This window comes from Trematomus bernacchii, unplaced genomic scaffold, assembly GCF_902827165.1.
Source record: "Trematomus bernacchii unplaced genomic scaffold, fTreBer1.1, whole genome shotgun sequence".
Taxonomy (NCBI): domain Eukaryota; kingdom Metazoa; phylum Chordata; class Actinopteri; order Perciformes; family Nototheniidae; genus Trematomus; species Trematomus bernacchii.
Window position 1 is genome coordinate 5,313,967 of NW_022987567.1, and position 22,090 is coordinate 5,336,056.

The window sequence follows — 22,090 nt, forward strand, 5'->3', positions numbered from 1 at the left end:
ATTCCTCAAAAAACATGTTTTGGATATCATGCCATTCACATTTTGAATTTACATTTTAAGAAATTGTAGTTTTTGTATTAGTACCCCAAGCTTCCATAAGTGGGTCAAAACTGACCCGCATGCATTTTCTATGGAATCCTATGGGAAAACGTTTTTTTTCAAAATGTAAAAGACATTTCTAAAATTATAAATAGTGAAAAATTAAATATAAAATATTTCTAGTGTGAACCAAAATATAATAGTAAATATTATACAAGAGATTTTTTCTTAACCAAAATGACAGAAATTGCATAAAAACACATATTATTCTAATACGGGTCCTTTTAGACCCACTTATGGAAGAGTGTAGGGTCCAGTCACTCGTGCATCAAAGGGTTAAAAGAACAAGGCCGGTTTGTATTAGTTAAGTGGATTATAGCATGCAGCTCTCTCTCGTTCTCAATAAACACTCCAGTTATTAAACAGTAGAACCAGTTTTGTACTTAATGATGCGGTGAATAAGCAACATATCACTCCTCATGTACTTGCTCTCCTTCTTTGCCTCTCACTTGGGAATTAAAGCAGAGCCAAACCAGTTCTTTTGTGTTTAACAATTACACCAGTTTAAGATTGCTCCCCACCCTATCAGTATCTGTGTAAAACCGAACAAAACAACCAGTCTCTGCAGCCTCGGTTTTTCTTGAAAAGCCACTCATTCAGAAAGTGTGTTGAATGTGTCATGTTCTGTCACCCTGCATCACTTTCAAAACTGCCTTCACCTTGTCAGTAAAAGTTAATGGAGCTAGATGAAGTAAAAGGAAAAGCAGATCAAGGCCAAAATTAGAGAGAACTTTATGCCAAAGATTTTCATTGTTGATGCCGTCTAGTATGGAAGATGTCTGTTATGTGTGATTGTCTTCACACATAACAGACAGGCTTAATAACAGCAGACTGATTAATGACATGTTTTCATTGCATACAGGTATTACCGCAGGTTATTTTAGGCACAGCTATTGCCACCACCCAACACACACAAACACACACACATACAGGTTTTGCAACCTACTTACATTGAGCTCCTCCCAAAATAATAACAAAAAGACTCTGACAGGACGACAGACAGATTAATAACAACAAATAAAGAGCATGTTGACAACCACACATGGAGAGAAAAAGTTATTTCTTTTACAGTCATTTTGAACAGATCACTGAAATTGTCAAAGATTTACAAATAACTCTTTCTGGGGACTGACGTAGTATTTTGCACACGGTAAACTGTTTTTCTTAAATAGAAATACGGACCAACAAAACTCATCCAAAAGGCAACAGATCACAGTAGGCTATAAAACAAAAAATCATCTCTTATGCTATGAAATGAAAACACCAAATTAGGAAAATTGTTGTTCAATTTGAATTGTAAATAGCCTGCATTTATATGGTACTTTTTCCAGTCTATGAAACCCTTTCACGATGAAGCAAAGACGGCCATACCAGGCCACCTGCTCAAGGAAGCTAACATTCACAAACACTCACACACTGTCTGCCTGCCATACAATCAGGAGCAACTTTGAGTTAGGTATCTTGCCCAAGGACACATCGAACATGTTGACTGTCCCCAATCCATCGTCCCGGTCATGAGTGTGTAACATTTGATATGGCTTTTCAACACCATACTTGTTTTAAACTTTCTTTCTGCTTCACTGACTTGCACGATAATCCCTGTGTTGAGCTAACCTTAGCATATGTGTCTTACGGATGAATGCTAGAAGTTTGGGAGCTTAAGTTACTCATTACAAACAGTAGCAAGTATTCTATTCGGCACAAATTCAGCCCTATAAAGCATATGAACTATAACACAGTGTAACTATGCCTAAATCGTAGCAAATCTTGATATTGGAAGCACAATTGCCCTTACCAGAAAAAGAAAAACATCAGCAATTTGTTCAAAAGTTATATTTGACCTACTATTAAATACATCTGCTCTAATATTAATGAAGGTCTAAAGCAAAGTGTAAAAAAACGGTGTGATCATTAGGATAAATTCATTAATTCTCAGGGCCTAATGTTTACAAAAAGCATGTTCCTGCAGACAGTAAATAGACTTATAAAGACATGCGGATGATGGAGACTTTTACATTCCCTCACTTTCTCATTTCTTAGTTTACTTCCATAACTAGAACATTGAGAAAAACAACAACATCCATACTCTCCAAGCACTGCAGCACCCACCAAGCCAGCACCCACTTGGCCCTCCGACGAGGCTTAATGAGTAATAAGCACTGGGTGACCACAGTCTTGGAGTCAAGCCAACTTTCCCAGATGCCAAATTGAAGCCTGGAGGTACTGCATAATGCAAAACAACACTCATTAAAACTCGGAGGGAAAAAAAACCAAGGAGCTATAAAATGCAAAAATGCACTAAGATGCATTTCAGGAGAAGCTCGGTGGCAGTTTTGAAATGACTGAGATGAATAATTAGGACTCTCAGGCATCCATTAGCAGGAGAAATTACAAGATGTAGGAAATGGGCTGCAATACACACTCATGACCCTAGAATAAACCGTGTGGCCTGAACGTTATGTTGAGGTGGGAAAAGGCTGATGAAATGGGATGAAAGGCTTTTACTGCACAAACAATTCAGATGAGTTCAGCGAGATAATACGTCAGTTTGCAGTTTGAGTCAATTATAAGTGTACGTGTTTTGGGAAATAATAAATAAAGGACTTTGAATTCAACCAGATGATATCCTGTCCCCTGCACTCTATGTATTTGACTTGGTAATTCGTCTAAAATGGTATATAAAAAATCCGTGTCACAATATGTTTTGCAATCAGCTGAAAACAAATATATTAGCACATAATTCTACATCGTAGATCAGTTAATTTAGGAACAGACGTTAAACTATCGAAACCAAGCCAAGTCAACACACTGAAGTAGTAAACCATGATGTGTTGAGTCCTGTAAGAAATCCATCCAATGATTTGTCATGTGTTCATCTTTGCAGAGAAAGCTGAAGATTAGGAAACTAAGATGAACTGTGGCTCTGTTCCAGATCAACTGGATGATTATTGTAAGTCACTGTCAATAATGAACGACAAGTGGTTGTTTTCCCAACTCCAGTAATACAGATTTTAAACTACTTTCTTTTCTGATGTTCAGTAACCAGATAAGCAGGACAAACTGTATGATATTCAATCTCCTGAATGTCAACACCAACTGCACAAAGAACTCCGTGTAAAAGAAGTGATGATCAAATCATAACACATCATACCATTGGCCCTATCATTACAAAGTTGAACAGAAGAAGGAAATAGTTCAAGTTTGGGGACATTTGGGAAGTATGTGGCCATGGCCAAGAATTTAAACAAGATTGAAACCATTATCATGACACCGCCCTTAATCTTACACTAAAGCCAGCAAGTTATTAACTTAGCTTAAAGGGGACCTATCATGCAAAATGCACTTGTGTACGTCTTTTATACATGAATATGTGTCCCCGGTGTTCCAGGGAACTCACCAAGTGTCAGAAAACACAACCCTCTCTATTTTCCTCCATGCCCAAATCTCTAAAAAAGGGGCTGCAACGGATCTGATAAAAACTGTCCTGACGTCAGGAGGAGACAGCCACGGCCATTGCCGTTCGAAAGCGCTGGAGACGCTGTAGTACATATGCCAGGCCTGTAGATGGTGCTGTTCTCACATAATCTGCCCTTGCAAAAACAGAGCTAAAAAATGTCAAATTGAGCAAAATGAGGCATGGCTAAAATGCATGATCTGTTTGGTATTTTGAAAAAGTATAAATATGCCTTATATAGGTATGGTCCTATACTATATTATTCAAATATAGCATGATAGGTGCACTTTAACATAAACACTGAGTTGGGGAAAACAAACAATACATTACATGTCAATTTGCTTAATTTAGAAGGTGCTGTCATGCAAATTTGCAAAGCTAATCGGCCACTGGCTCAATGCATGTCTTTATCTGACTGTGAAGTTGATTCTGCACACACTTCATCATCAGGTGTTATCCCTACATTAACAACTGATTCATTTAAAAAATTTGAAAACTATTTCCGTGTTTTGTTTCTGACAATGCCACCAAATCTGTGTGTTCACAAAGAATATCCCAAAAATGTACTCAAGTGTCACATTTTAGGAACTGTGAGGATCTATGATATGTGGTAAACTCTGGGATCTGCCTTAGTTACATCTGTGTTATTGTTGCCAAGATGCCCAAAGATTACTTGTCAATCAACAATAGGGGGCGGTTCCACAATGTTCTCTTTATGTAATTTGTTGATTTACAAGTTTGTTGACTTACTTAATTAGTTGTTCATTAAGTAAGATATTGCATTCTCCAATTACGGGAACAGCTCAAATCAATGGTGCAAGTTCATGACCCGTCTCAATGTGCGTTTATTTTCTATTCACATCATGTATACATGCTGTTATCCTACACTCGAAACAAACAAAGTATTGTCTTGGCCTACGTTTATTGTGATTGTAGTAATGTGTTTTTATTACATGTACAGCACTTTGGCTCGACCAAAAATCGCTTTTAAATGTGCTATATAAATAAAACCTGATTTGATTTGATTTTATTTGATTTTATTTGATTTAATACATGCTGACATTTGAACTGCACAACAACACAATGATGTGGCAACAAAAAAACACATCACAGTGTTTAACGAGGAGCTGTCATTCACAGGGTGAGTCAACTATGCTCTGAAGTATGTGATGTTACCATTTCAAACTATTTTGCATGCATGCGTGTTTTGTTTGTTAGCCTACCATTCAAGGCTCACACCCTCATTCCTAACATACTGCCACCTCCTTGCATCTTCATACTTTCCCATGATTCACTGCTGAGTTACAGTTGGTGACACAATGACTCAAAATCTTGTGTGCTTGTAATATCTGGCCTATAATGAAATATCAACAAGTGCAAGGCTAGCTTTAACAGGTCATACTTTTAGGATGTTTTTAATAAGTTTGTGATCATTGTAAAAAAAGAGGGAAATCTTGACCTACATAAGCGTTTTGATGAGTCAGCAGGCAGCATGGTACAGTAGAATTTAGTTGACTCTGGTGAGTGACTGAAGTCTTCTAGCTAACTTATTACAATTCAGAATTGAGAGTGATATTTTAAACAATGCTAAACATTTGCTGTGAAGTCACATTCTCCACTACACTGCCAACAATCTACAGTAGCACTCAGCAGTTTACCATGTAAGGAAGTAGCGGGTTCGATGCTCCATGCTAACATTTTAGCATACGATGTGTAAGCACGTCTAAGTAAAACACAACCTACTTCCCTACTTGCGAAGCTGATTATTAAAATTGGTGCAAGGTTGAGTTTCACGCAATTTAACTGTGGATCATTATCACGTCTAGTACATGTTCTTTTCTCTATTTTGTTCTCCATTGCAGATTGTATACACCTCATTGTAAGCGTAACTCTAATCTGATAGTCATGGTGTTACCATGTGAAAGTGCTGTAACGGGACACTTGCTGAGGATTTTTCAGAAGAGGAACATTTTCATTTAGCCAATTTCATATCCCATGTAGATTAGATTAGAACTTTTTGAGCATTTTTGAGGATGTCCCGTGTTACGCTAGTTATCATTACAGAGACAATCCTCTTTGACCAATCAGTGGTCTGCTGTGCTTTAACTGTACTTTCCAGAAATTGCTTGGCTAGGCTTGTACGATTTACAAAATTGCTAACAAAAACCCCCCAAATGTTGTGCCATAGAGTAAAGATAAAGCATTAGGAATGTATCACTGATTGTAGTTAACATTACTGAAATAGAGCTGATAATAAAGATGGGGAAATATCTCTAAACTGACTTTAATAATTGTCGCTGTACAGAATTGAAGAATAGATTGATGTCACAGTTGGAACTAATGCGTCTATAGCGTCTAATGCACAAAACAGACATATTTAGAGCATTATGGGAACTTTTTCTTGCTCCATAAAATCCATTGCGTAAATGATTGATGGGCACCAGATGCCACCTCGGGGTGTTCCTCCTGATAATAATGGAAAAGAATGCAGCGCATAATAGACGGCTTGTTCATTTGACTTTTGGGCAGCACTGACGAGACTAAACATTCTTCATCGAGCCAAACTCTACTTGCTGCCTCAAGTCTTCAAACTAAGGCCCAACGACCACTGATACCCTACTGGTTTTGACACATGACGACAGAAAGTATATATTTTTCTGACAACACTAATGAGCTCTGCATCCATAGAAGACTTGAGTAGCAGTACAAGATTTACATTAGGTAGAGGGTCATATCATGCTAAATGTATTATACTATTTTGCCAATGAATGATTTACACAACCTAATGTCCCTAATGTACTTTCTTTGTGTGTGTGTTATTAGAAATTGATAAAATAGCAAAAACTTCTTGAAAATGAAGTATGGTTTCTTAAGGATTTCAGAACATTTGTTTTAATGTATACTGCTGAGCTCTACATACAGCAGATCTAATGGTTTTCACGGTATAGGTAACTAAGTTAGGTCTCAGACAGGATGTGTGTAAACCTCTAATAACATGAATGGATCAGAATTTAGCATGAAGGAAAACACAGACATACTTTTCCTCTGTGAAATCATGCTGACAGATAGCAGACAGACAACACCCTGAACAATAACTCATCACACAGCAACGCAAGCACACAGCTATTTAATGAATGCTTTTCTTTTTGTCAGTTCTAATACCTTGTGTTCATTTTGATCCCTTAAACTAACAACTGCTCCTCTCTCTGTCAGATCTGTTGATACATGAGATATTCAAAGTATTTACATAAAATGTTCACTGTTAACATATCCTTCTTTATCCTTTAAGATGTGCTCATTATTATGGAAAGTTGGCAATGCACTACTGTCCCATTATTATATATAACAAGTTTAGTGTTCTTATATTAAAACATTTTAAGGTACGTAGAGGATTGAGAATTAATTTGGTGTGAAAAGTAAAACAACAAAAAAACAATATACAACTTCCAAAAAGCAAGCAGTGACTTCTTCAAGTAACAGCGTGTGTGCTAAAGCCAAGACTGAGCTCACCTTTTTACTTTTATGACATAGCTTTATGCTAAGGTAATGGAAGTTTCCACACACACACACACACACACACACACACACACACACACACACACACACACACACACACACACACACACACACACACACACACACACACACACACACACACACACACACACACAACACACACACACACACACACACACACACACACACACACACACACACACACACACACACACACACACACACACACACACACACACACACACACACACACACACACACACACACCACACACACACACACACACACACACACACACACACACACACACACACACACACACACACACACACACACACACACACACACACACACCACACACACACACACACCCCCGTGGGAAGCAGGCTTTCTAATAACAATGACATCATCTATAATCTCATTGATTTTTACCGTATTACTGTCTTTTTCCATAACACCATGTAGCTTATGTTCTTAAGCTAAAAATGAGCCGAACTTTAAATATAAATAATATGACACAGTATGTGTATACAAAATATTAAGTGGAGATTTAACTGTCACGGGTTAGATCACAAAAACTAGTTCTTACATGGAGATTAGGTATATCTTAATATTAAACAAAAAATATGTATACTGTTCAAACTGAATAAGCGTACTGACAGAATTAACGTTAGCATGTTAATATATGACTTCTTTAGACAGAGCAGTAAAAGAGTTGTTGATAATATCTGACCCTACACTTCAAAACACTGTATAAAATGATTAAAAAATTTATAAAATCACAAATTACAGTATCATATACAAATATAAAACAATAAATGACCAAATACTGTTAGCTTAACCAGATTTCTCCCTGTAATTCTTGAAAAATAGATTCCTAAATGAGTATACTATCAATTACTTACTATAATTAATTAGGCCAGAATGTACTCACCAAGTCTTCAAATGTGCATATATTTGTTTAGCATGGTATTAAAAAAGTTTGATTTGGCAAATGTACTGAAACTAATATATTGTATCAGCAGTTGTACATAAAAATTGCGATAACCCAGTAAGAGGAAAATATCTGGGCTATTTTCATGCCTAGAACTCCCTTTTATATGCAAGTTCAGAAGTAGTCAGGAAACCTTGGATGCCCTTTAACATGTGTCTATTTCTGGACTCTTTCTTGGCAAGTGTGTGTGAGAGACTGTGGAGGAGAAGGAGAGAGAGAGGCGAAAAGGTGGGTGTGTGTTGGGCAAAACTGAAAGTTGTTTTTTCTCACAGGATCGGTTGGTCAAGTGTCTGAACCGGAGTCAAGGGAAAGAATGTAGTCCCATTAAAACACATTAAAGAGATGGAGAGAGGGGGGGGGGGGGAAGTTGACCGTGTGAGAAATCTCAATGAGGTTAACGGATATAAATGAAAAAGGGGCAAGAGATCAAATACATTGACAAAAAGACAAGGAAAAAGTGAGATTCGAGAGATATGCTAGAACAAAAACAGAGTGGGACAACTAGATCAGAAAAAGATGGGTAGAAAGATAAAGGGAAGGAGGATAGAAAGAGCCAGACAGAAGAGAGAGTCAGAGATGCTAGCAGCTGATATTAGCTAGCAGCGAGAGTTTCTGCATTCCTCACACAAGGAAAACTCTTAAACGTGCATGAGTGACTCCTCTGTCAGATTTAGAAGCAAATGAGACTTATTCAGAATGCAAATTAACAAGATAGAGATCTTCTATTTTCTTGACACACATATTTAGCAGTCTATCAACCGTTTTCATTTACAGTATTTGACACACAGGGTTAGCTATGTTTTTCCGGCATACACTACGACAGGAGGCTAGCATTTTATAGCTCATCTATTTTGGACAGAGTTCAAACAAAACAGATACATTTTGTGTTTCAGGGCACTTTTTATTGGTTATATATAGTGTCTATAGTTGATAGTGCCACAGTTCAGGAAGCTAGCTATTTAGCAACATTAGCAACAAGCTAAGCTAAGCAAACTCGTAAGATGAACAAATCGCACAAGCCCACATATATTTGATCAATTCCCATTAGCCAACTTCATGTCAATCATGTCCAAGTATAATGTTAACTCTCTCTCCACTAGAGATTGACATGGTAGTGATACTGCCAATAGATATCTGCCAGATACTGAATAGCTCGATCGGCTACGTTTTGTCCAACAAAGCAAGAAAAAGTTGGTTAAGTTAAGCCTGTTGTGTCTTTGCAGCGAGCTAAATAGTTAAATGTTATGATTGAAAATTCAGATCCACTTTCCTTGTGGCAGCAACCAAAACTGAAAACAGCATTTTCCGCCATTTTTCCATTCATTCATTTTGAAATACTTTTAGAGATTATCTGCCGATCAACTTATCGATTAGTAAACAAATGGTCTTATCATTGCAACGCTTTTTGTAAACTAAAACTATGAGCCTAAAGAGGCTAAAAGCTCTGTAGAGAGTTGGTGATATCTCCTCAAGTGACCCCTTTCTAATCAAAAATAGATTGATTAATGGAGAAATTAAACATTGACTAACTGGAAACCACTGCACAGCTTTTATTCTACAAATGATCAATCAGTATCAAACAGTCAGACTGAACAATAACACAACCTCCTGTTTCATCACAGCTGTAAACCTGCCATGGTTAAATGTCCGCTGTAGATAGATTCCACCTGTTCATAGGGTTATTGTTATTATTGTTGTCATTAATTAACTGATATCTACCATAGGGTCCATGTGGAGCCAGTGTAAGTGACATTAGCGCCACCCGCCCAGCTAAAATAAAGATACGGTCTCCTTTCCGCAGCCCTCTTATCGGTGCACAGTGCAGAGTGCAGTCAGACTCGCCCTTTGACTGAACAATATATATATTTCATCATTGTGACACGTTTCATTGTCAGTGGGTGTTTAACTACGACCAGTTGGGTCCTGCACAAATTTTCCGTTTCCGTTTCATTCAGATTGTGATTAAGGCTCAAGTCAGAGTGGAAACAACTCTTATCACCTGATCTAACTATGACAAGACAATCCAACAGCCATATGTTTTATTTCTTTCTCTTACAGGATAACATTCCATGACTTGAAGTTAATATTTGAACAACACTCCTTGGACAAAAGTATGTTGCTGCCTAACATTCCAGCCATAACTGATGGGTGACACAAGTCCTTCATAAACTCTGCACATTAACACGCTGATAACAGTTTCTACAGTTGTGTGTTAGACTTTCTACAAGATTCTACACGATTATCCAGATCATCCCAAAGCTGTTGGATAGGTTTGAGGTCAGGGGTCACTGCAGGTCAGTCAAAAAGAAAACCAACTGGAAAAACAATGTCTTGATGGGCTTTTCTATTTGCAGTGTCATGTTGAAAAGTTGGTATTTAATACTGTAGCATTAAGATTTTCCCTTCATTGAAACCAAAAAACACAAACCACAAACTGACCCCAGAGGTACACCAATGGGGGATAAGGGTATCAACATTTTGGCCCAAATAGATTTGAATCGTATGACTGATAATAACATTTCTATGTGGAAAGTATACTCGTAATATCAGCGTTGAAAGAGGTAACTTTAAGTAAAATAAGTAATGCTACAATGTTAAACATACGTACTAAAAAAAGTCCTGAATTGAGAGTCTTACTAAGGAAAAGTCAAATTTAGCATCAAAATGCAGGTAATATGCCAAAAGTAAAAGTATTCACTCTGTACAACTGCCTATTTCAGAATAATATATTTTAAATAACTGAATTATAATAAGCGCTGCATTAATGTGTGTATCTCTTTAATTTTGCAGTTATAGAAGAAGTGAAGCTTATTTCAACGTAGTAACCAAACTATCTTAAACTATACAAATAGATTACATGTTGTAATACAAATCTAAATAGCATAAAGTGAAAAGACTCAAGTAAAGTAGATGAAACTCAAAATATACTCTTAGAAGTATTACTCAAATAAATGTACCATGTTACTTTCCACCATGGGTTAGTGGTAATGTGAATATTTACTTTATTCAACTGCTGGTTATAATGAAATGTAAAGTAGGTTGCATTTGTATCCCAATTGTCTTGTAACATTCAAAAACGTTACTAGCATCCTACACTTTGTGATTTTTAGGATTGAACAGTATGCCAACTCAACATGCCTTCAGAAAAAGTTACCAGAAAAGTATATTCAGTGATTCCTCCCTGCAGTTGCCCCACTAAAAACGCTTCAGGCAGACTAAAGTTTATTCTAAACCACAACCAAGTTAACTCCAGCAGCAGGAAACGACCACAAAGCGACGCAGGTTAAAATCCAACGAGCGTCCCGGTAAATGATCAGCCTCTTACCTGTTAGTGCTCCCTCTGTGGTGCTCTGTGAAGACTGACAGGCTGCTCTTTCTGCCTGACAGCAGTGTGCCTCGTGGGTGTGTCCTGGGCTACACCTGCCGCACACCGGGAACTGCGTAATGAGCGCGCGCGACGCTGCTGACGCACGGAGGACAGTTGTCGCTTTACCTGTTGGAGGGAAGATAGGAGGGAAACGCGACAAGGGCAGAAAACAAATCTGGGGGAAGTCCTCTGAGAAAGATATTCACTCTCTCTCTGCTCACCATTTATGGAGATCCGTGTGCCAGTCTCACACTAAAATGCAACTATTGAAAGACTTTCAGGAATGTTCTCCTCCCTCGTGGCCTTTTGATTTCCGGTTCTCCTTTCTGATTATGCCACTTATGGTTTTCTTGTTCTTTGTTCCAGTTTTCTGTCCATCTATCTATCTGATCTATCTATCTATCTATCTATCCAGTGGGAATGCAGCAACATTAAAACAAAGACCAGAAGTTAGAAGAAAAGTATTTTTTTTCTTATTAAAGCAATCCTTTTAACCAAATAAGGACATTTTCCAAATCCAAGCAAGATAGACAAGAGATAAAATACAGTTTTTGTTTTATTTTTTGCATAGTATCAAATAAATAACAGACATGCGTATTGATTACCCTAAATGTGTTCCCAAAATGTATAAAAATATATATTTTAAAAAGAAATATATAAAATAGTAGTGGATAAAGGCATGGTAGTTGATTTTTTTTTTTTACTTTGTCCCAGCCTAAGATGTTTTTACAACAACTTCTGCATGGATTTTATGGAGTATTCATGTTCCCCCCGGGAGAAATTGTAATAACTTCAGTCCTTCAAGTAAAGCATCAATATCACACTTTTGAGTAGAGTAGAAGAGACAGTAAATGGTGTATTTAATTGACATTCTCTATGTTTGTCTGTCTGTTTATGTATTTATTTACTGTTTATACTTATTTTATATTTGATATCTCATGTGCAATTCCTTAACATTGTGCTGCAACAAAAAACATTTCCAATTAAGGACCAATTAATCATTAAGGTAAATCTAATCTAATCTAAAAGATTGTTATATTTTGGACCATAAACCAATGCTATCTCTTTTGTGTTAAGGGCAGGCTTGATGTGATATCTGAACACTAAAATGTAATCTTTGATCTCAACATAATCACAATGGGGGGGACTTTTTACAAGCCTGGAGCCTGATTTCCAGCAGTCTGAACTCACAGTGGCACGCAGCAGACACACTGGCAGCTCATCTGATGTTTGGAGTCTCCGGCTGTGGGTTATCCAGCTGCTGGTTGCCATAGGAGTCTTATGTTGAGAAACCCTGAACACCACACCTCACATTCCTCTGTTCTGAGCACACACCCATTCTGCTGCCTACACTATGGACTCACACACCTTACACATGCATTCAAATGACCTTAGTAATGTCCCATTCATATACAAATAGCTTTGTTAAGACAAACTTGTTTGTGTAAAGGCTAATGCATTGGAATTTAAATAAGTTACTGTCAGAGTATAAGGTTGCTGGCAGGTCAGACTCACCTGAGGAGGGTTTTTGAAAACGAATGGCCCCAATATCTGATAAAAGTGCCGCACGTGGCACGTTATCATGTACAAACCAATGCACACGCCTGCTTGTGAGCTTGATAGGAATGAGATGTAAGCAGCATGGCCCTCTTGTTGTGAAACTGTTACAAGGACATCATTAAAAATACGTTTTTTCCATGTTTGAAATCCAGTCTCACTCACATTGCACCTCACAAACTTTTATGCAACAATATTTCAGTCCACATGGGATAGGAGTCATCCTCAAAATAAAACAATCAAACTTAAACTGGATTACCCCATTTGGGAAATAAGGATGGTGTGTTTAGGTGGTGTAGTTGGCCTTTACCAAAAATATTTGATCATTAAAAAGGCCCTATTGTGCTTTTTGGGGGTTTATCTGTCCTGTAGTGTGTTATAAAGTTGTGTGTGCATGTAAATGGGCTAAAATCCCAAAGGTCCCTCCAGAGGGAGCTTCAGTAAAATGAATAGAAAATGTATTTGTTTTTTTAATATCTCTCTCAATGTGTTGCATGATTTTTGCCTCCAAGAAAGTCCAAGGTGCGATGTCCATGACACCAATAGGAAACTACCTTCCTGCTAACTAACTTCTTTCTCCCTATCTCTCACCAATTTCCAACGAAGGCTCCAGTGTGGCCTTTGTTCCCTGCGTGTGCCTCTCCACCTCTGTTTCTTACTCTCTTACTTGCTACCCTTTTCCCTTAACCTATCCTAAGGGAGTGCTTGTTCTTCCTTCTGTCTGTCTGTGTCTGTGTACTCTCATGTTCCGATTAACCCAGCCAAATGTGTCTTTTTGTGTCTATATCGACGCCGGGATCCGGAGTGGAGGCTGATCCTCTTGCTGTGGTCCTGTGCCCTGGATCCTCTATCCTGAGTTCTGGATTAAGTCGTGGACTTCGGGTCGTGGCTGGGCCTGTCTCTGCGGTCCTGCCTGGGTCTCGTCATGCTGCTTCCCTGAAGGCTCCCACAGGATTGTTGTTGACATCTTCGTGGATTCATCTTCTTATTACAGACACATGCATTTCCAAACATTCTACAGTCTACCTACGCTGTAAAATGTATTATCTCTTCGATTTACACACGGCATCTATTGCACATCTGTCCGTCCTGGGAGAGGGATCCCTCCTCTGTTGCTCTCCCCAAGGTTTCTCCCATTTTTCCCTTTGAAATGTGGGTTTTTCTCTGGAAGTTTTTCCTTGTACGATGTGAGGGTCTAAGGACAGAGGGTGTCGTTTTTCTCATACTGATATTCTGAACAAACTGTGCTGTTGTATTTGCTGTAAAGTGTCTTTACTGTAGGGTATTTTATTATATGTATAGCACTTTGGCTCGACCAAAAATTGTTTAAAAATGTGCTATATAAATAAAACTTGATTTGATTTGATTTGATAATGTAGCTGGGAAAAACATTATGTAATAAAGTAAAGAATAACAAAGTGTCCCCCTGCTACTGTCAGTCATTGTGTTTCCCTCTGTTAGTGAGATACACATTTCCTATATTCAGAAGATTTTCGGTTAGTAATCATTCAAGTTTGGGTTGTCTTGTGAATTTCTTTTTTTTTCTTCATATTTAAAAAAATTGTATTAGTTACACCATTTCTGCATCACACAGTCTTTGAAATCACTGTCAGTGTTTGCAATTTCATTTCTAGTGAGTAAAAAAACATGCTGTGCAGCCGTACTTTGTTTAATCCATATAACTTTGAATTAAATTGTAATAAATATTCAAATGTATCAATATGTATTTAGGTGAATTGTGTCTATACAGTAGAGTCGAGCATTTGGATATTTCACTCAGTTGTGATATGAAACTGATGTGAGACACCCCTCAAGCGACAAAGGGGGAATAAAAGTGACAGCTGCGTGATGAGAAGTTAATTTCCTTCTTTCCCACATATCTTTTCTTTGGCTGTGAATCAGCAGAGAGCTGTGTTGTGTCACCTGGATGATCAGGGTGTGTGTAGCTCAACATGCTGCAGAGGGGAGCGTCCGGGTGACAACCTTTACTCACACACTGATAACTCACACTGCTGCAACAAGAGGTGATCTTCTTGCTCAGTTATGCTGCTCATTAATACGTCAGCAGAATTTTGATATACGTTTTCTTGATTTATGAAGACAAGCTTTTGTATGAGTCTCTTTTTCCATTGTGCAAGTCTCTCTTTTTTTTGTATCACATCTTTAACAATATACTGTATGCAAATGCAAATACCTGTATTTACAAGTCTCTCTTGAATAATTTTTTTATTTCCCTATGGGAATTTACTTTGCACAAAGAAACAACATAAACAACGCTTTTTTGTGGATATAATTACTGTTGATAAATGCCATTGTGGGGAAAAAATGTCAAAGTCTGTGGACAGATGTAATATTCAGAAAAACGAATTGTTTGTTAAAAACTCAGAATATCTGAGATGATAAAGTTATACATTTTAGGGAAACTTTTATGACACTATTTTTTCTTTTCTTTTTTATCTAACGTACAATGACCCCAAAACATTGTTAATTCACATTTTCTCCACAATTTAAGTGTTTTATACGCAAACTACTTTTAAAAAACTGGGAATTTTGCTGAATCAAAAATGGTAAAGAACTGTGTGGTTATTGCAAAAAAAGTTATCCAAATTTGATTTACCCAAATGACAAACTTGTGGGGTATTGTCAACATTTTGTAATGTTCAGGTAATCCTGAAAGTTAATATTTTATACGGCTGATTTCACTAATGTTGCGGTGGAAATTCCACACTTAATCACCTTCTGGTAAGAAAAGAACAAATAACACCGACCAAACATCAAGACAGCATGCTGAAAGATGATCTAAGACTCAGGTGGAAAACATCCAGCGGCCACACCTGATGCAGAACATATTGTGTTTCAGTCTAAAGACACTTAGACAGGTTTCAGTGGAAAACGTTCCAACGTGCAAAGAGCTGCCAGATGAGTGTTAATGACTTCAGACAGTCACCATTCACTGAGTTATTCTGATCTGTTTTTCCTCTTTAAAAACAAAAGTCATATACACTTCTGACTCTCAACTTATAATAACTTTAAAGCTTTCAAAACCAAGTCAAAGTATAGGAAAAGATTGACGGTTTTTTCTTTGCGTATTTTGAGAAAGTCTCCAGTCGATGTTAAAAAGGCCATAGCTACTGTACACCAATTATTCACCTAGGTGGGAAGAAAATACTGAATATGTATGAAAAAAGTGAAACAAATGAACAACTCTAGTTTGTACAAAATGTTAACACAATTCATTTATAATTCAACATATTTTGATACCTCAATGACACATTTACTCCTCAAAACCACAGAAGATGACATGCTATGATCCAATAGGAGATTATAAAGTTGGGTTATTTCAGGTGTTCCTGGTTTCCTAAGCAAAAGTCTTGCTCTTTTTTTCCATACACGATTTAATGGGAGTGAAACTGAGCCCCAGGCTAGGGTGGACATGAAACTCTCCTGGCAGAATCATCCATAAGCCGACAAAAGATAAACAACTGTGTTATGAAAAATCTGGTTACCGGTATGTGATAAAAGTCAACAAAACAAGCCAGTAGTCACAGTTTTAAATGCTTGCTTAACGTTAAAAAAACAACTAATTTGAGACCAAATGTATTTTATTGGGCAGGAGGTGAAGGTACAACACGTGTTGGACATTGATCAAGTGCTCATGATCTAATTCTGTAACTTGTATCAGCTTAAAAATAATAAAGGGTTTTCATACAGCATGTACTTCACAGATGGAGGGTTTGGCCACTGTAAGATGAACATGTTTTGTAAAGTCGACAAGTTCACCAACAGCTCATAAAATGTGTTCATGTATCGGGAAATTGACGTCAGTACCTGTAGCCCACAGGCACATGCCTATGAAAACACTTTGATGAGTCAAAATGAAAAGTCATCCTAAATTGAATAGAGCGTTTCCTGTAGGGATCATCAAGACAGGAGGCAATGCCTTCAACTGAAGAACCAGTTCCTCTTCAGGCAAGAAACCTGTACAGGCGTGTTACATCTGGGTGGAGACACAAAGACTGTAAACACATGGCTTATTATTCAAATTAGTGTCAAGTGTCAGACTTATATCATTTGTGAAATAAACATAAATCATTAGAGCCGAAGAATATAGCTGCATAAGGTCAAAATGTTCCAAAATAAAGATTAAGTTTGAATACAGATTCTCATCCGTTAATACAAGACACTGAATACCTACATAATACAGTATGCATCCATTGAAATGGAGATGTAAAGGTCAAATTAATCATTTGCCCCCTTTTGAAATAAGCTTATCCTTTTCAGTGTCACAAAAGACAATCTATCCCAGCATGCATTGGGAGAATTGCATTCAGTGGTACACAAGGTTTCCAGTCTATTGCAGAGCTGAGACAAACACAATCCCACTACAAGGTTAGGTGTTATGTTGTTGTGCACACGATATAGCCTAGCTTAGCGTCCAAACTGTAAAAGGGGGGATGAGGTGGTAGGATTGGTGACTGCAACATTACAGGATATTTTAATATTTGTATTATAACAAAACTGAATAAGGTTAAGCTACAAACTGCGACCACCACACGTACCTGACCATAGATAAGTTTATGTTTTTACGATACATCATTTTTGTTATTAGTGTTCAATGCATTTTGGTAGATTTCCACATGTTGGTATTATTGAAAATAAAAGCTCGAAGTTAACCACGCTACACCCATTCCTGCCCAAATGTAAAAAAAGAAAATGCTCAACCGTACCTGGAAAAGATGTGTCACTGCTTCGTCCTCTGGAGAACGTAGAGCTTGACTTTACTGAAGAGGGGGAACTGGGTTCTGGGACAGTTTTGCAGGAGGAAATTGAAGGCAAATCCACAAGAGAGCACCAGGGATCATCCAGGGAATAAAATAAAAGGGGAACCATTAAAGAGTAGAACAACACCAGGGGAACCATTAAAGAGTAGAACAACACCAGGGGAACCATCGACAGGAATATTGATGACAAACTCACAGAGAACACTGGGAAAGACCGGCATATATGCACACAGAAGTAGTTCAAATGGACAAGACACAGCTGGAGACGGCTGGCAAAATCACAAGGGCAGCAGGTGATTGGAATCAGGTGATTGGAATCAGGACGGGGCAGACAATCACCAAAAACACAAAGACAGGAAGTGAAACAAGACAACAGGAAACATATAAATAATAACGCCAGGATCATTGCATGTATGACTGTATACCCACCTCAGAGGAATTCACGGTATAACCGGCTAAAAATGACCAGAAATACCAATCACTGTCCATCTTGCAGAGGGAGGCTGCAGCCAATCATCTTGCAGTCTTTTGTGTGATATATGTAATTCAATTAGAAAACCTTTTCTTAGTGACTTCAGCCTACATGCCATGCCTCCCCCTAAGTATTGTACATCCCTGGATGAACATTGTATTTAATATAAACTCAATGGCAGTCCCTACTTGCTGTTGTTCTATTACCTGTGGACTTTAAAGTGTTAAGAATTCAGATTGAACATCCAAGCTGATCCGAAGTTTAGTAGAAAAAATAGTTGTTAAATATACAATTACACATCACACTGGCACTGACAGTCAATCTCTGAGGCGTGTGGTGCAGTGGGTTGTGCGTTGGTGTTTGGATCAGGGGGTCACAGGTTCAAACCCCACTGCAGTCAGCATGTCGTTGTGTCCCTGGGAAAGACACTTCACCCCAAATTGCTCCTGTGGGGATTGTCCACAGTATTGAGTAAGTCGCTTTGGATAAAAGCGCCTAACAAGTGACATGTAATGTAATGTTCCTTCGTCTAACAAATTGTGTTTAAATGACACCTTTACTTTGAACAATCTGGGCCTTACAAATACTCCATTGTTTGCCATTTGTTCACATATAAAAACATCTATCAACACGTCTCCACGTCACCTGAGGGCTGATTTAAAGATGAAGAAACAGTCGGCCAATCAGAGCTTTGTACTGTAGGCAAAATGTAAAATACAGATCTTATCTTACTCTATCAACAAATACGTTTATAAGAAACTGTGAAAAACTTGGATGAGATTGAGCTGTCTAACCAGTTGTTAATTGATTTACAGAAACTACTTTCACTAAATGATGTAATTAAACTTTTCAAAGAAACTGTACGTTACCAATCCCTTCTCAGCGTGTCTCAAATGGCCCGTTCATGACTCATTTGAGTTTCTGAAAATCAGCATAATTTCCAACTCTCTGTGGTTCACATGCTTTCTTTGAAAAGCTGTAGAAATTAAAACGTTAAAAGGAGACATTGTGGATTTTATGTTAGAGCTCTACTGGCCCTCTAGTGATTACAAAACGAATGACTTTTGGATGGTTCAGTTACTAAATTGTTCGCTGAAGATAAAACATGTAAATCAGACAGCTTGTGTTTCTCTTTCCTTCAACTTAGGCTAGCAGTTTCCCCCCGCTTGCAGTCATTGTGCTAAGCTAGGCTAAACACATCTTTGAACTTCTGTTGTAAACGCGCAGAGAGGACATTTTAATACATCTTCTTATATAACTAAAGAAAATGTATATTGTGTCTCGTAAAATATGTTAATGTATTTTAGTTCAGTCTTGTATCCTGTTTTATTTTGTAGTAACCTTTCCTTCTTTTTGCAGATCACCTCACTTCCTCCCTTTGTGTGTTTTCCCTCCACTGTGATTGTCGACTCCGCCCTAATTGTCTGCACCTGTGCCCCCTTAGCCTGCCTATATATAGGCTGCATCTCACTTCGGTTAAATGGATTCCTTGCGTCCCTCACTTGCGTCGTTTCCCTGCGACTAGTCCCTCCCACCAGGGAAGCATGGAGAGACGCAAGGAAACCACGAGAAGCAGGGAAATGAGTTTTAAGAGCAATGGGACGTCGTTTCCTCCGGAGCGTCACGTGAAGCGACGTCCGTTTGTGATGACGCCGCACAGCTGATCGTCTGACAGCAGCCAGATCAGTGCATGCGCTGTATCGTCCAATCAGTGAGCGATAAACAGTAAGGGGGCGGGGCGAGTGTATGAGGATTTCACCGGAGGATGGTCTGGTAGTTCCTCGATTATCGCTCCTCTGTTATCACTCCTCGATCCTCGATCCTCCGGCAAAAATAAGGCCACTGGGACGCTACTCAAGATGGCGCAGACAAATCAACTTCCGGTGATACCGAGCCCGAGGAGCGAGGAAATGAAAAATAACCGAAGTGAGACGCACCCTATATATAGATCCTGTCTCCCTTGTCTTGTTGCCAGTTCGTTTCGTCCCATGTGCCAGACAGCCAGCGTCAAGTCCATGTCTTTCTGCTAAGAGCTAAGAGCCGAGTTTGGAATTTACTTTATCTTTTGCATTTTTTGGAACTACGTTGGTAACCTTTTCCTCGTAAGAGTGTTTTTTGTTATCTACCTGTTACCTCTACGGAGTGATTTTCTGTTGTGCATTTAGTGCCATTTTTCCAGTAAAGACTTTCTTTTGTACTTTGTTTGTGGCGTCGTGCTTTTGGGTAGTGATGGCGAGATGAAGCCTTATGAAGCTTTCCAGCCAATTGGTTCGCAAAAGGGTTCATCTCATGAGGCCTCGTTTGAACCCCCCTGTTGGTCAAAGTGTGTAAAACAGGCAGATTTGACATCTCAACAGTGTGCTCTATCTCATACCGAGTTCCCAATGAGTAAAGCCTTAGAATAACTCTAAACAACGAACATTAAAGTGGACCTATCATGCTATATTTGAATAATATAGTGTAGGACCATACCTATATAAGGCATATTTATACTTTTTTTTTTTCAAAATACCAAACAGATCATGCATTTTAGCCATGCCTCATTTTGCTCAATTTGACATTTTTTAGCTCTGTTTTTGCAAGGGCAGATTCTGTGAGAACAGCACCACCTACAGGCCTGGCATATGTACTACAGCGTCTCCAGCGCTTTCGAACGGCAATGGCCGTGGCTGTCTCCTCCTGATTGGTGGAGTTGGCCCAATAGCCGTAGCGCCACTGTCCTGACGTCAGGACAGTGTTCAAATCTGGATCAGTTTTTATCAGATCCGTTGCAGCCCCTTTTTTAGAGATTTGGGTATGGAGGAAAATAGAGAGGGTTGTGTTTTCTGACACTTGGTGAGTTCCCTGGAACACCGGGGACACATATTCATGTAGAAAAGATGTACAAAAGTGCATTTTGCATGACAGGTCCCCTTTAAATCATATTTTCATGTTAACAATATTGTATTTATTCCAGTTTAATGATTGTGATTAAAGAGCCTAAAGAGGCTGGTAAACATTGCAAAGAGGGATTTGTATTCCTTAATAATATTCGTAAACTTTACCATGTTGTAGCCTGAGAAAGGCTAAACCATATGAAAGAATACATTTATTCTACATTATCACATTTAGCTGTAGCTTTCATAAACAAACAAAAAAGACGTATTGACAAGTAGTTGAACCAGGGACCCTGCGGTTGAGGGTCAACTGCTTTCCAGCTGAGCCACAGCCCACACACTGAATCTACCTGAAAACACTTTATTCTATGTATTCCTGTATTTATTCATTTATTTATTTATTCATGTTTTTATTCCTACAGTACACTTATTTATGCTTTTATTTATTTATACTTATGACATGTTCCGACCTCTATATAAGTGAGGGTCTGAGCTCTCTTCATTCCACCGTGTCACCGGGCCCGGGTACCGGAGGGGTAATATCGTTCTTATTATACATCCATGGGTAATATGAGCGTTGTGGTTCAACCGATCTAAAGCACTTTCTGAAGCAGTCACGTGGTATTGACAGGCAGCGAGGCTTCGTTTGTCATCAGTGACGTCACTGGCCCAAAACGATACAAGCCTCGATCCAAGCTTCACAAAAAGCTTCGGGGATTACTCGACACACGCTCCGAAGCCTCGGCGCAATACGTAACATCACTACTTTTGGGTTCATACTGGGTTGCCTAGTCGTGACAATGTACAGTATGTCAATAATTACTAAACTGAAACCTTGGCACTTAATGTTGAAGAAAATAAACATAATCCAAAATATAATGAAGTGTAGAATATCAGAAATGTATGAATTTGCTGCTGCTAGTTTAGGCTGTGGTACTTTTAAATATACTTTATAAAACCGAGCAATTTAGGCC

At 38.4% G+C, this 22,090-nt stretch overlaps 1 long non-coding RNA gene across 1 annotated transcript in view; it reads right to left on the bottom strand.

Moving 5' to 3' along the window:
• LOC117478875 overlaps positions 1–11,534 on the bottom strand; it is a 33,983-nt gene extending 22,449 nt beyond the window's left edge. The window contains exon 1 of the long non-coding RNA XR_004555510.1: positions 11,389–11,534. This is a non-coding gene — a long non-coding RNA (uncharacterized LOC117478875). The remainder of the gene's footprint in view (positions 1–11,388) is intronic.
• Positions 11,535–22,090: the final 10,556 nt, after the last annotated feature.